Here is a 14,236-nt window from a genome sequence, read left to right on the forward strand (position 1 = left end):
CTCTTTGCTTTCGCGAATTCAGATATAGCAGGTCGAACCTCTGGTCTAATTTGGAAAGTGAACTCAGGACAGCGCGCCAAAAAGGAAACTCAAATCATTATTCGTATCATGCCCTTGGTTAAGCAATAACTATTTCTCCCGAAAGTGTCTGAGCTCTGTAGCCTAATTCGACAGCATGCAAATGCGAAAAGCGATGTTTCAGATTTAACAAAACTGCAAAGGCCAAGAAAGGAGGCAGGTTGGAAATTTCACCAGATATTTCTGCAGCCATGTCTGCATTCCAGCTTAACTTTGTGTGAAAATATTTAGCTAGAGCGGGGTCGTGTGTTGCGCTGATAAAAAAAAATTGATAGTAACAGATTCATGACTGGAAAAATAACGATTCCTCTGAACTCACTTCATTTTACCTTATATCATTGCAGTTAGAATCAGTGATACGTACTATGCTCGATAGGAGTAGGCCTATATATCTTTCATGCTAGGTTCCCTGTATGGACTAATCAGTAATGCATTATTTCAGGCTTCTGTACTTTTAAAAACAGTAAAATTTTATTTAGTTTCTGTGTAGTCAGATGTAACATGAGAACTTCACCATGAACAGTGAAAATTATTCCTTCATATTTCATTTTAATGTGTAATTTTTCTCCAATGAGTTTTGAGCAATAAAGTCAGAACGTTCATGATTTGCTTTTTCAAATAATGTCGGTATCTTTGTGTTTTTAAGAAAATGTCCATGTCAGCTTTCAATATTCATAAATGCTCGTGTAGCAATTAAAAGAAAACTCCATGAAAAGGCTGATAGTATTAATCTTTTATTGACTATTTTTAACGTTTTCCAGAAAAGCTTTGTGTGATCCGGATTTTGACTGAAATTCCTTTAAAAAGAATAAGAAATCAACTGAAGCATTACCTGAACCATCATGAAATGAAATCAACTGAAGAAACAGTACCTGAACCATCATGAAAATACTGGTAGAAGGCCAAATTCCAATTCCAGGACTCGACAGAATCCGATTGACTTGATCAGGTATATAAAGGCTACAGCCACACTGGAACTAATTTCTTTGGTAAGTAGAGTAGTAGTTTTCGGGATGCTTGCCATTATTCAGTGCTCACAGCACTCTACAGCATTCTGTAGTGGCAGCAAGTAGGTAATAAAAAGGATTTTATGTGATCTACTGTTCATCATAGTAACTGTTTAAACGAGACCATTCAATTAGATAACGTTTTCTTTAATTCCACTTATTTTCTCATCGAAGAAAACTAGTGGCGTAATGTATTGGTATACTATTACATAAAGTATCACTCGTCAATCTTGATTACTTTAGATGAATACATAATTAAATTATTGTGTATCTGTCGTGTTTGTGTGCTATTGCATTGTATTTTTAACTAAAATTAGATCAAAGTTTATATATACAGAATAGTGCCAACGAAAATAAGTGGGCACTGAATACAACTTGATTTTTCATAACATCAGAACAAAGTAATCTCTCGTTCTTTTACGTAATTCTCGATGTTTCTTTTTCTTGTGCCCTCTGACGTATCTTTTTTTGTCTGTAAACATAACAACAGTTTGTCTGTCTGTGGTTCTCACGCCCTTTGTTCTTTAGTCCCCATTTTAATTTCTCCTTTTTTCAGTGCTTATTCTTAAGGTTATCTGTTATTAGGTTATTCGTTCATTCACCTCTTTTGGAAGAGAAAAATTTTAACGTATCGTAATTATTTTTTAATATTACTATAATTATGATTATGTTATTATAATAAGGTTTAATTCGTCCACAAAATGTAACATCCATGCCATGTGAATGATTGGTTGGTTCTTCCTTTTGAAATACTAGAGACCATTTTCAGAACAGTTTCATATTACTGTACTGTATTCCTATTAACCCTTTAAGGTATTATGGATGGAGGTAATGGCTGTTGTTTCACCAGGGTGAGTGATGCAAGGTAAGTTTAAACATTACTGGTACTGTAAATCTTACTAAATGTTCATTTGAAAGTCAGGGAGATCATTGCTGGTTTTTTAAATTCTTCAGTGCTTTAGTAATTATCATAACAGTACAATCAAACCACTTTGATCATGACTATTGCTCACGTGCTACTCAACCAGAGGATTCATTCTTGAAATAGTACTGAAAATCTGAACAGAAGTACAGAGGAAGAATTTGACAAAATGGATGGAAGAGAGAGGAAATGGCATGGATGATGATGATGAACACAAAAATAAAAATGGACTCTGAATAGATGCTGCAACTTATGGTACATTAAAGTCGTTTTCACTTCATTTTGAATCACCAGAATATTATCCTTGATAGTCTTGATGCTTCTGTATGGAGACCTGTAAATTTCTTAAGATACCTGGGAGAAAACAACTGATGTGTACTGTTTTCTTGCATGACTGTATTGAAGGTTAGTTTTAAACACATATTGGATAGGGGACTATTATATGACTAAGCACATGCTAATATATATAGCTTATATAGTGTACAGTATAGAACCAATTGAATCTTGAATTATTAAAATTCATTTTGATTACTATGTTGTGATTTGCAAGATTTGTAGTAATGAAATGATTGGTAGATAAAAGTACATAAATCTACTCTAAAATAATTTTTTTGGTAGGGCAGTAGACTAGCTTTAGTTCCAAATTTTTGCAGCAATCCAACTCTTAGTCCCAAAGCTTTTGGATAATAGGGACTTTATTGTACCTCTTAGTTATTAAGTTGTAGATTCATCCATAATTATTAAATTATGAATAAAATATGCTCTTTGCCTTTCAGGTAACCTGGTTTTAGGAGCAATAGTCCTTCATTGAAGAAAGACTTCTCCAAGATCCTCGTTCAACTGACTCGTCTTGACTGCATTGCGATAAAAATACTTTGCACTAAAAAGACAGGACTTAATTTTGTTTATGCCTTAATATTCAGACTTTTGGTCGTCTTCTAGTACTTGCATGCAGAAAGCCCATGAAAATATCTAGTTTAGGTTTAGGACGGAATCTTCACAAAGAGATTTGGGGTTTAATTAGCCTATAGTCATGATTCTTTGGAAATTGGAGTGTTAATTTACTATTCAGAGTTTTGCAATAAGGTAAATAAGGGAAGTTAAATATTTTAAAGTTTTTTATTTGTATAGTTTTTGTAACTGTTAATGATAACATGTTGTGATTAAGTACGTTCTTACCTTCATAAAAGTAGTTTGCAGTTATGACAGGATTTTTTTTTTTATAGCAATTATCACCTTTAGAGAATGAGGGCTCTCATATCTGGTTCTGAACTCTGAAAAATTAAAATTTATGAGCATGAAGTTTGGAATTCAAAAAGTATTGTTAATGATTGTAACACCAAGCATTTAGAAAGTAGTTTTCAGTGATAATTTGGTTTTACATTGTTATTTTTGATAACAGCAGATATATTAATCAACATTATTGGTGACCATGGGATTATATTTTGTGACCAGAGTTATTATGGTAATCGGTATTTACTTGATACCAATGGAAACAGGTTGAAATTCAGGAATTAATTCATGTTTTAACTGGAAATTGAGCAAAACTGCTTTATACAGAGCAAAAGTCTACCTCTGTTCGCTTCCAAGATTTGTATGCTAAAACTTGTATAGGAGACTGAAGAAATGCCTTTGAATGAGTAATTGGTCCCCCCACCAAAAAAAGGAACAATATCTAAATAAAGTCACACTAATTCAGTAAAAACTCTCCACCCTTATGATTATACAATACTGCACTTTAAAGGATTATTGCTACTTCAGATTATTGCTTATTTCAGTCAGAAGAGACCATTTCTTTAGCTCTGTCCTTAGATCAAATATTTCTCACACCTAGATTGCATATCTATATGGTACAAACAGGGAGTGACAAAACGTTCTTACTATTTCAGAGAATTATTTTGTGCCATCAGAGCTTAACTCGGTTACATAATGGCTTTATTACAAATGACCCATGTAACCTCTCTAGCTACACAAAGGCAAGAGACTACAGCAAAATGCTGAATTACAGAAGTTCTCATAATACAAAAATCAGTGTACAATTGGGTATTAAATCAATTTTTGAATTATTACAATTTTCAATATCCTTTTGACAAAATTGAAGCTTATGGAAAGTTGATTTTAATGAAAGTCAATGAGAATCATCTGGTCAACTCAAACCCTACTAAAGTAATCCCAAGATACAACAGCATCCGTTCTAAAATTTATAAAATCTACAAATCTGAAAGAATAAAAGAACTTCTTAAGTCATTTATGACTGTCCAGTCGAAGGCATCTATAAAATGTCCTAACACTATAAATACAGTACTACATGTGACTGAAATTAATTTGTTCCTAAGCTGACACACAGCTCTTCCATTAAAATCATTATTTTAACAATGACTAGTTATTTCACTGGTGCCTAACATGAGCTATACTTTCAATGGTAACTTAAGTATGCTAAATACTGAGTCATTCTTTTGGCATGCATTAAGAACCATCATTTTAGTTTTCCACAAGTCATAAAAATTGAGATAAAACTAATGAAACTAAATTCTGAAATATCTCCAACTAATAAATCTAAATTCTGAAATACCTCCTACCATGAAATGTAATACTTCAAGCTTTGATATCTTTCCAGTATCAGCAATCCTTTACGAAATGCTAGGTGTCTTTTGCATCGTAACATATTTACATAAAATACAGTACTGCAATGGCCAAGACCTAGAAATTATTATGAGATTTATTCTAGATTAACTCTACTTCTGTATGACACGACTAAGAAAAACTTTACCAGAAAATATTAACCCACCCACTGAAGTAAAGCCTCACAGATTGGATTTCACTTAACTATCCATGACTACTACAAATAAATTCTTAATACTGTAACAGATACTTCATAACTAATGAACTGCCTGCTACATTAATGAGGTAAGAAAATAATGAAAATTCTTGAAAACAATCAGAATTACCTCCTATTAATTTAACATGAACTCTGGTACAAAAAAAAATCTCTATCCAGATAATTACTAAATTCCATTGTAGATACAGCACAGAAACTATATTACTGAACAATGAACCATATGTTAACACAATAAGCAGCCAAAAAGCTTTGTGTATCCTGTAATATAGGACTGCCTGATACAAGACATTTCTGGTACTGGTGTTCGAGGTGTGATCATAAAGTATTGGGACTGTTGCTAAAGGAGCTAAAATACACAATGAGGCCACTTGGCAAAGATTGACCTTGACCCTGAATGTGCATGTACCCTAAGTTTTTAGTGTTCTAGTTCACTCCACTCTTTACAGCAGTGCTTGGAAGGAACGTGTGTAGTGTGTGGTTGCTGTACTGACTAAGATGGAGAAAGTTTAGCAAAGAATCCGCATAAAATTCTGCCAAAAGCTTGGCAATACCTGCACACAGACCTATGCAAAGTTGCAAAAAGTGTATGGAGAGGAGTGGTTCAGATATTTTCAAAACGGCCGACAAAATGTTGTCAGTGACAAACTTTCTGGGGGGACCTGCAACCAGCGGAACTGAGAAAAACATCGTTTTCTTCGACTGCAAGGGAACTGTAACACTGTTCATCATGAGTATGCTCCACCTCTTCAGACAGCAAACAAGGAGTACTACAGTGACATGTTGCAGCATTTACAGGATACTACTGTATTCATGGGAAAAGGCCAGAATTGCATGCATCTGGCAAGTGGCAACTGCACTATGACAATGCACCTGCCCACTCAGCACAACTTGTGCAGCACTTTTTGGCTAAGCACGTCCCCCAGGTCCGACAGCCAACGTATTCCCCGGATCTCGCCCCTTGCAACTTTTTCCTCTTTCCAAAATCAAATATCCTTTGAAAGGAAGAATATTTCAAGACATTGTGGAGATCCAAGTGAATGCAATGAGGGAGCTGCTGATTGTCCTACAAAACAGGTTCCAGAAATGCTTCCATCAATGGAAACAGCCCTGGATAAAGTGTGTGGCTTCCAAAAGGGACTACTTCCATGGAAATTCAGTGCTAAAATGGTACATCTTGTAGCTTTCTTTTTATAGCACCAGCCCTGATACTTAATGATAACACCTTGTATGTTACACCTTGTATGTTGAAGCATGCTGGACTATCTTATATTAAGACACCACATCAAACAACTACTATTCTACAATACCTGACAATTCTCAATATGCCTTTGTTAATCCTGTCTGTCCCAGGATCAGAGCTATGATATATATGGATATTCAACGTACGCATTGTGATGTTACAATTTGTGATATGCTATTTATTCTGGTGTTACTTTAAAGCAAAACAATGAAACCAGACAAAAGGGTTGCTGTGTTGTCACCTGATAGCTGATGCTATTAAACTGACAGCATATTTAGACAGTAAAATATATATCTTGAAACATACTGAATAACTGGACCTGGTAGCTGATATTAAAGTGATATGACATTAGGTAAAATCTATGTAGACTGTTACAATGGACTGCACCTAATAAAAGATATCATGCTGAATAACTTTAAGGAAAAGCTACGTACTGTATCCTAATGCATACCAAGCTACCTGACTGCTAATATTAAAAGTGATAGCTAATCTCAAAAAAAAAAATTTACCCTGAAAGCACCTGATAGCTGTTAAACTAATATGAAATTTAATGCTCATCATACTGAGGTACCTGATGGCTAATTTTGACAAGTTACAGTAAAACTATATACAACATGAAATTTAATAGCCAATACAAAGGCAGAAGGTACAATCACCCTGAACATCAGCAATCACCCTATTTAGTATCATCAATCCAGTCACAATCTGAACTATCTGATAGTTTATACTGAACCAAAAGCTGATTTAAAACTATAAATCCTGAACCACAATGAGATTCTTTTATATACTAGGAGTACTTATGACCCTGATAAACCTTGATAAACAATCACTTGTACAATACTAAAACTTGACCCTTAGCCAATGTCAATATTACAAGGGGGGGGAATAATGTTATCTCTACTTGTAAAATCAGGGCCTAAATTGTAGACTAATTTCAAACATATATATACATGATACTTTGCTCACTGGTAAAGCTTCAAATCTTTCATCATTAAAATCTGTAAATAACTGCTACTCTAACCCATACAAATTTCATAAAAATTCTTACTTCAGAGAAACCTGCTGAAATTTATGGTAGCTTGGTGGTTTCATTAGTGACTTCTCAATGGTGGGCTGAAGTTCAATTCCTGCTCATATCTTCAGAGATTTTCTTTGATATGAGATCTTATCCCTGTGGGCTATCAAGTCTTCAGTGGCCGTTACCTGGCAGACAAATCTTACCTGTCAGACAGGGCACTTGGGTGTTGATCACAAGATGTGCTTCTTTGATTTTAGAGGCATGTTGCTTGTAATTACTGGTCTCTAAATTCAAAAACAATTACTGGAGCCCTGTATATGGCCACAAGATTTACGTTTGCCGGTTATAGATGACTTTCTGAAAATAAAAGAAAAATGTCAGTAAAATCAGGTAACATCTAGACAAGTTTTTCAGCATACAAGGTATCAAAATAAGGACATAATCAGCTATAGCCGAGCTCAAAGTATCCTATAATAAGGTTCTTATTACAAAGATGGGACAAACTTTGAACCTGTCTACATCATCTACAGAAAAGCACATTTTTTTTAAGCTATACAAACTACTAATGTAATAAAGATTTTTGTTTCATTTCAATGCAAACCTTACTAAAAAATTTAATGAATGTTTCACCCCTCTGTGATTATCCAAAGTTCTTTGTAAAACAATTTCTCCTTTAATCGATCATTTTAACAAAAGTACTTTACTGCTCTATGTAATTCAATCTGTGGCACATGTAAAATACTAGATAATTTTGGCCAATGCATTACAACCAGAGTTACTGCTCTATACTACTTTCAGACACACTGTGGTACCTAGAACAATGCATTAGAAACAAAGACTATTTGCTGGAGAATGAAACAGTGTTAAATGACTACTTCTGCCAAACTACAAGTCTTCACGTTGGTAAAATAAAGAACTTAAATAATATCGTTGTATTCTTTACTTCCCTAGTTCATATACCTAAAGAAAATGCAAGTACTTATGCTGCCCAGATATACGTACCTTGTATATAGACCTTCATGAATCAGTTCACATACCATGGCAGCCCCTAGTTATGAGGAAACCTCTAGGAATTACTGGACATATGCCCTTAGTTTGACCAACACCATCTGTTTTCAAATTACTTCAACAGTTGAAGGGACTGTCCTTGATCTGGAACCATACTTTTCTTGAAGATTCATCTGCATAAAAACAAGATTTGGTTATTCTACATACTAAAATAGCTTGCACTGCCCAATCACCTCCCTTGCAAATTTCCCATATCAGATAACCTGGCTTTTAGGATCCATGAGATGGTATACTTCAAGACTCATTCATAAGAACAGAAACCACACTCAAGAAAAAATAATGTGATGGGCATATCATTATTCAACACTTCTTACCCATCCATAACTTTACAATAACTCTCAACCCATCTAGATTGGACAGTTAGTATTCCAATACATACTCATTTTACTGTAACAACTCTGGGCCACACTGCTACAATACACTTTCAAGAGCTTAAAGTTTAAAGATATATTAACTTCATAAAGACATTTTACATGCATTTAAAGGTCTGAGGGATGTTTAAAGTTAAAGTTAATTTCAGAAATACATTAACAATTCTACCAAAGCTACAAATTACTGTGCTTATAAAAAACCTAGATGGAAGCCTTACAAATTCCTGAGACTGTTGAGGAGCAATAGTCCAGAACGGACTAAATTTACTGCCTATAAACACCAACTAGTCCCTTTACTTTAAACTGTGGATGGGATTCTTCTATTAATCTGGGAAAAAACTTAAACAACTATCAGTTTTGGAAAAAATTTAAATACACTGCCTTTTCCAAACATATCTATATAACCCGAAAATCGTCGTAAGCCGGAAAATCGTCGAAAATCGTCAAAAATCATAAGAAAACCTTACTTTTAATGCTCTGGGTGCATTGAAAACGATGTAAACTGCATTATTATTGAGTTTTACATCAAAAAACCTTCAAATTATGATTATTCTGCCATTTTGGGGCCATATTTCTTTCATCGGATCTATGACGCGTCGTAACCCCGGAACACGTAAGCCGGAAATAATTTCTGATGAATATATTTTTAAGCCGGAACCGTCGTAAACCGGGGACTGCCTGTTTTTGAAACCTTTTGAAATCTAAAGACTTGGAAGCTGGTTAACTTCATCCTACAAAACTGAACTTTGGAAAATCTTTTACCTTTGAAACACTTTAGATGAATCATGACAGGTCATGGAAACTTAAATGGGGAAAAATTAGATATACACACTACCTAACTGCTTATCTATATACCGGTATGTGTGTAAACAATGTCAGTGCTAATAACACCATTATTCCCACTTAAATGTGAAATGTGATACCAGTATCCTATATCCATTACCCAAATATTAACCCATTAATTTATATCTAGTGAAACCTCAGAAGCACATTTCTGAAGCATATTCGTCTAGTGAAACCTCAACGGTACATTTCAGGAGCATATTCAAGATTCTGTTTCCACTCTGCCAACTGTCCTTTAGCCTACCATGATTTACCCCCTAAGCCTCATATGATTGACAACAGCCACAATAGGCTATCACTTGGTAATAATTTCTTTAAACCCATCATAAAATCGAGTTATATTTAACAAGCAACTCAAAACCATATTCTAAAGTCACTCTATGCCAGTATCAGAAGTCTATTTTGCACTAAAATGTTCCCAACTGTGGTTTTTATCATTTCCTTTGGCAAGCACATCTGCCTTACCCAAAATATTGAAAATTTTCCTATCAAAATTTGGCTATATTTTTGGCAGAACTAAGCAATGGGGTATTACTTTGGAAATTGATTTTTCCTATAGTATTTTTTGTTGGTCGACTGTAATTAACCTCAGAACTTGCGTGCTGGCATGCTATCATGCATGCGCTGTGTTATAGGGGAGCTTTTGGTAAAAAGTGGAGTTCCCTTCACAGGTGGGTGGAGGCTAAGTAACACGGCCTGCTAGGTTAGGTTAGGTTGGGGTATGTTAGATTAGCAGAGTTCCTTTTATACTAGGTTTCCTTAGCCAATCCCTTCTTAAACATATGGCTCCCTAATGACTTGCGCATGCCCGGAACCATTCCATAATAACAAGCGCATGCCCGGAACCATTCCATAATAACAAGCGCATGCTCGGAACCATTCCATTACAGCACGGAAGTCTGGTCTTTCAACGTTTTCCCCCACCCAAAACCTGGCGTTCCCAAAGGGTCCACAACCATGTTGGGTAGATATGAGGTTAATAATAATTGACCGACAATTAACACCACCACCTCCTCCATCAGCAACAAAGTATATATATATAGGAAAAACCATTTTCCAAGGTAATAGTCCTGTGCAGAGCTGTTGCTTAGATTTGCCATATTTTTTCTTCCTAATGTCACTGAATGCTGCTACTGCTTTCCATGAGCAGATAAAAAAGTGAAAACAGCTGAGGTGACAGGAAGCCCCACAGTCAGAGGAGATTTTGGCATACTACTTCTCTGTGAACTTCAAGCTCGGCTTATAAATTTTTAATCTAGAGTTCCTTAAACACACCTAACCTCAGCAAAACACTAAAGCATTACTATAACTTGACAATTGATAGATGGGGTAGTCTACTAGTCTAGTAGACAAATATGTCTGTCCAAAGTAAAGTCTTGGCTGCACCCCTTGAATTACATGCTTTTTTTTGCATCTCGCGATCATATACCACTTTAATTTACTCAAAATACGTTTTAATGAACTATTAACGTACCTGGCTGAGAATGACACTCAAACTAATGAAAATTTCACCCAACTAGTAGGTGAAATATGGCTGAATCACTATATTGTCACTGTGACGTCTTCTGAAGGAATGGAACAGCAGAGTCTGCAGACAGACGTCTAGTGACTCAAGTAAGTTCCAGTAATATTCTGATACTTGAACAATAATCTAACTTTTCTTCGTTAATTTTAATACAGTTATGACAACTCATTGGAAGCCTTGTTGACATAATGATTTTTCACAAATAACATCTATGATATTAGTTAAATTCCTGTCAAGGCTTCATTTAGTTGAGTGGCTCCATTAAAAATGAGATTTTAACTGAAAATCCCCAATCACTGCAGCCTGTTATATAGACAATACAATGACCTTGCATTGAGTAAAAAAAATATTCAGCATTAACAAGTCATATGATACTGAAAACTTAGAAACCTTTGAGGATATTTGCTAAACCTAATATTGGTAGAATTATTGACGACCTAGTTAGGGGGAACGAAACTAAAAAAAAAATAATAAAATGAAAATAATCGCAAAAAAGATGGACTCCAAATATATCAGCAAAATTATACTATATTCGTCCGTTCACGACCTTGGATATATTGGTTATCCAATTTCCACATGCTATTTTAGGCTCGTTATCCTCCTGACAAATCCTGTCACCGCCGCTATAGATATCTATTGACATATTTTATAGTAACTATAAAAAAACATAAATGGTAACTGGTAACTATTTCGTTTCCGTCTGATTTCATACAAAAGGCCACAACATTCTATGAAAAAGACACAAGCGAAGCATTTTAAAATAAATTATTATTCGTTTCTAGTCAAAAGAGAACTCCATTTTATTAGTAAGACTTCTAAACAAATGTAAATATAAAAATCAACTGGCAATTTTTCATATTTTGGCATTACTAAGAAAACAACTATTGTCTACACTTTTGAATAGTGGCATGCAGAAATAGTTTTTGTGTACAAAGTGCAAGGAGATTATAAAAAAATGTTTATTGTATAATAACTAATACTAATAGTACAATGACCTTCATGTTTGATTCAAAAATGATACATTTTAAAGATTTTTTTGCAATGAATGTCTGGTAAAACAAAAAGTGAGCGACAGTAAAAGTAAAACACAAAATGAAATTGAACAGTCGTTCTATAAGCGATATAGTGCAATGTATATGATCACAATACTATTAAGTATTTATCTATGTAACAGTACATACTGAGGGAAAACTAGACATTTTTGACAGCTTCTCTTATGTTGTGTTGTAAAGCAAGAGGCCGAGAAACTTCCAAAGGTGACACAGAACTAAAAAGAGAGCTTTTTTGTCAGCTGATCCTTTTCAACAAAAGTACTAATGTCTTTTGCATTGTTAGATCAATCAAAAATATTCAGCTTTATATGTGCATACCAATTATGTAATTAATTATATATACTATTGTCATTGCAAATAAAGCAGTATCTACTGAAAAGCCAGTAATTTTTGAGGCTTTCAGTCAAGACCATTTTGGCAACACACGCGGAGCAGACGAATAACTGAAAGAGAACGACTCCGAACTTAATTCTTCTTTCTCTGCATCTTACCCACTTCTATGTGGGTCGATGTTTCTAACAGCTTTCCTCCACCTGGCTCAGTCATAAACATCATCTTCTGGCAATTGTTAGTCTGTCAGGTCTTTTTTAAGTTTATGAAATCTGAATAAGCAATAATGCATGATCTCTTATTGATAATGTTAATGAGCCGAAGTTGTGTATGCTTTCCTCCGAGGTTTACCCGCTTCATATTTGATAATGAATTGGTCCTTTATACTATGTACGTAGGTAGACACCTCCATGATACATAGACACATAGATGATCAGCAAAGTAACACTGGGTCTGGTCAGTACCTGGACAACAGACTGCACAAGATTATCATTGGATCTGTGACGGAGAGTGGGGTCCAGGGATAGTAACCTCACCCCCAAAAGCCTAGATAAGACTTTAAAGCCTAACACCTTCTGGAGCTACCCTCCACAGGACAAATGCATAGTGGTAAGCAGTACAACCTGGACATTGCTGCCCTAGAAGTGCCTATGGTTTGGGATACAATTGTGAAGTACTGACAGTGCTTGACATTTCTAAGTGTTACCCCCATCCAAGCACTGACCTGATTAACGTTGTTTAATTGATACGCTGATCATTTGTATTCATGTATGAGTAATAAAACACTACGGCTCAAGGGGCAGCAGCTGCACGGTGCCAGACCTGCCCAACAGCGCATTTAAAATCCTAGGTACTTAACAGCTGAAGAACCTGAAGGGAATGGAAGCAAATTCACAGGAAGATCCTGGAAATTCTCGAACGGATAGAATAAAAGTACTAACATTTTTTTTAATCGAACACACTCCTTAACAGCTGTCGATCGAAGACTCTAGAATCCGATATTCTGAGCGTGATGATAAGGACACGGATTGCGTAAGAACACTCGTATGGAGCGTCTGACTGATTATGAAACGTGCTGAGTAAGAAGCAGATGTAGTGAAGGTGCAACCCACGTAAAGGAATAGAACACATAATAGGGAAGCTGATTAAAAATAGCTTAACATTTTACCAACAGATACTCTCTCTCTCTCTCTCTCTCTTCCTAAATGTCACGAGCGTTCCTCTACCATGCGTTTCGCAGTATACTGTAATCTTATCGTCTCGTGGATATAAAGGTCTCATGACACTCTTAATTGCTCATGCAATGAAGCTTCTTTTCGTAAATGGATCTTTACTTAAAACTGCCAAATATTTCTTTTGCTAGGGCCAAATATTTTCAAGTCAGAATAATTACGCGTCTTGATGACCGGGGTATCCAGGTAGGACCTTAATTTGTTTGGTATTTGAGATGCAGCATCGTAATACGACAAAGGTCTTTTCATTTTATTTTAGATTTTTTCTACAAGGGAGGTAAGAATACCCATCACTTATTTACTTATTTTTATCCTTTTCTTTACTTAACCCCCTTCCTGTGATCGGACATAAACGAAGCTTCATAGTATCGACAGGTTCCTTGAATGTTTAATCACATTTTCTGTACTCCTTGAGCCTCTGATGTTAAGTAAACAGTTAAAAGCTATTCATGAAGAATCAACCATTACTAAGTCATTAAGATGGACAGGAAAAACGCCTTTGCTCGTACAGTAATCTTCCCCATTTTTTATTGGCTATTCACCACACTACGAAAGCTATACGAACCTATATATCAAAAGCATAACACACTTGTTGGGCGGAGCTCTGTATCGACTGCAATTCGTTGCCATGGAAACGAAGGACAACACAAGCTCACTTCGTCACATTCTGTCACTCCGAAAATGTTCCCTCCAGGCAACGTGTGATCGTGT

At 35.3% G+C, this 14,236-nt stretch overlaps 2 long non-coding RNA genes across 5 annotated transcripts in view; one reads left to right on the forward strand and one right to left on the reverse strand.

Moving 5' to 3' along the window:
• The window catches only part of LOC136832482 (uncharacterized), a 158,308-nt gene extending 154,235 nt beyond the window's left edge, over positions 1-4,073 (forward strand). For both annotated transcript variants that reach the window (XR_010851232.1, XR_010851231.1), the window contains exons 4-5: positions 840-1,027; positions 2,784-4,073. This is a non-coding gene — a long non-coding RNA (uncharacterized lncRNA). The remainder of the gene's footprint in view (positions 1-839; positions 1,028-2,783) is intronic.
• LOC136832481 (uncharacterized) overlaps positions 3,112-14,236 on the reverse strand; it is a 51,682-nt gene continuing 40,557 nt past the window's right edge. The window contains exons 1-4 of one of the 3 annotated variants that reach the window (XR_010851230.1): positions 10,861-10,973; positions 8,107-8,285; positions 7,308-7,461; positions 3,112-3,281 (exon numbers count right to left, since the gene is read on the reverse strand). This is a non-coding gene — a long non-coding RNA (uncharacterized lncRNA). Of the gene's footprint in view, positions 3,282-7,134; positions 7,462-8,106; positions 8,286-10,860; positions 10,974-14,236 lie in introns of those variants that run through there. The other 2 variants (XR_010851228.1, XR_010851229.1) reach the window with 2 other exon arrangements.

This window comes from Macrobrachium rosenbergii, chromosome 50 (assembly GCF_040412425.1).
Source record: "Macrobrachium rosenbergii isolate ZJJX-2024 chromosome 50, ASM4041242v1, whole genome shotgun sequence".
NCBI lineage: Eukaryota > Metazoa > Arthropoda > Malacostraca > Decapoda > Palaemonidae > Macrobrachium > Macrobrachium rosenbergii.